Genomic DNA, 2,324 nt, shown 5'->3' with positions numbered 1-2,324 from the left:
ATATTTTTCCATTTTGTTTATAATTTATTGGCACTATTGTGGTAATTGTTTCATTTTAATTTTAGGTGAATTGACAAAGGTAATCGCTGTTTTTTATTTACTTTGGTTTATAGTCTTTTCAATTTTTAGTATGATTTTTTGGGTTTATTATTTCTTTCAAACTATAATATTTATTCAAGCTTTTATATATCTTGATTTTATAATATTATTTGTTTTTATAATATTTATTCAAACTTTTATATAACTTGGTTTTATAATATTATTCCTTTGATTTATAATAATACTTATTATTAATAGTAGTTATACTGCAAATATATACAAACCCAATAAATTAATATTATAAAGGCAAAGGACATTTTTATCAATCTCTGGACTTATATATTATATTTTGCCATATGGCTACATATATAACTGTCTCCACAATTTAATTATTATTAACACATATAAACACAATATATTTTCTTTTCATCATGGTATGTTTTTATTTCGCATTCACCTGCAAATTTTGTTTAATCTACTCACAACACAATCTAATGAAAAACATTAAATGAGGGGTATACGGTTCTCAAAGTATATATATCTTCTTAGCACGCTCCAAAACATTTCGATTTTACACTTGACCATAATAACTTCATAAGAAAAATCTAAAGAACTTGAGACATCTTCATGAAAAAATGAGGACTTTGTCACAATCTTCAACTTCGGCATAATAACAGCAAAAAGGAAGCACGAAAGGAAAATAACTATGAGAAACATATTTATAAAGTATTCTAGATGGTTGTCAGCATTTTTACCTTCAACATTTTCATATTCATCTTTAATATTTCAAATATTCATCTTTAATATTTCAAATATATGCTAATGAAGCGTGACCAGTTTTTTTTTTAATGTAAAATAATCGGTAACCAGTAAAAATTATGTTCAATATTGAGGTATTCACACTCAACATTACCAGATAAACATCAGACGGAGAGTGCCTTTTCCAGCGGATTAAGCATAGTCAATGGTTTGAAATAGGTGCATAATTTGACTCTCAAAATCAAAGCAAATGAATCATTATGCTTTTCTTTATCTCGTCATATTATGATAACTCAGTGTCTGCAACGTCATTCGAGGTTACAGGATTGCATTTGTGAAGTAAGGAATCAATGAGACCGACATCTTACCTAATACAAAGAAGGATAGGGTTGAAAAATAAAACCTAGACTGCATTTGTGAAAAAAGGAAACCATCATTCCAACATTTACCTAACAGAAATAGGCAGAAGAATAAAAATTAGACTAGACGTATTACATACCTGACGTGCACGACGGCCACCTCATTCATTGTATTCCTTATAAAGCCCTCTCCATATGCGATTCTATCATTGAGACACATCGTAGTTCTGTGCTGTATTACCACCCAATACATAATAGAATCGATTTTGTCGCCTGTATTAATCCTATGCCCTGCTTAGAATTGTTTCAATGGGAAACAAGGTATCGCTTTTCAGGAAGTTAACAACCAAATTTTATAGGTTTGTCAATGCCCGTAAAGCAATCGTATACACCTGCAGTCGTAGAAAAAAAGGTATATCTTATTCCGCAGGAGGTGGCAATGAATTTGGAGATGTTCGCAAAGGACACTTTGCAGTATACGTTGGGATCGACCGCAGGCGTTTTGTGGTTCCTATAAGTTATTTGAACCACCCTCTCTTCCAGTCTCTGTTGGAGAAAGCCAGGGAAGAGTATGGATACAATCATCAAATGGGACTAGCCATTCCCTGTGAGAGAGTTTATTTTGAATACGTAACTTCTGTTTTGGAAAAGAAGAGTTCGGCGGTGGCGAATATAGAGTCGGAAGAGATACTGGCGTTTAAATAAAGATGGATGATACTGATTTCTAGAACCAGTACTTTAATACTGGATGTAAACAGACTTGAAAATATGCTGAAAATAGGCGAGGTAAAATATTATGGTGGTTTACTTTGTGTATGTAATTGTCTGGTGGGGTGGATTTCAGTGTAAAATATTGTGTTTCTAAAACCCTGTCAATGATTTTCTATTCCTATTAATTTAATAATTACCGATTCAAACTCTGTTAATTGCACGACGATCAGTTCTCATTGATCTGAGAGAATTCTTGTATTATGATGTTTCTAATATGTAAAATTGCTTTGCACGGTCATCTAACTTCAAATTTATAATGCAGAGAAATAGGTGAAACTTTATACATATCTTATGTTTTTTTCAGTCATTTCTTTTCTTCAATTCTTCAATTAATTTATATATATTAATTTTAATAATATTATTAAGTAAAGTACCGAAGATATTGACAAATGGGAA

The 2,324-nt window shown here is 30.9% G+C and overlaps 1 pseudogene; it reads left to right on the top strand.

Moving 5' to 3' along the window:
* Positions 1–1,466: 1,466 nt before the first annotated feature.
* Positions 1,467–1,862, top strand: LOC149212749 (protein SMALL AUXIN UP-REGULATED RNA 12 pseudogene; annotated as a pseudogene).
* Positions 1,863–2,324: the final 462 nt, after the last annotated feature.

This window comes from Pinus tabuliformis, chromosome 1_1 (assembly GCF_031772625.1).
Source record: "Pinus tabuliformis cultivar Carrire ecotype Pingquan chromosome 1_1, CPIR1, whole genome shotgun sequence".
Lineage (NCBI taxonomy): Eukaryota > Viridiplantae > Streptophyta > Pinopsida > Pinales > Pinaceae > Pinus > Pinus tabuliformis.
This window is presented reverse-complemented; position numbering and strand designations above follow the sequence as displayed.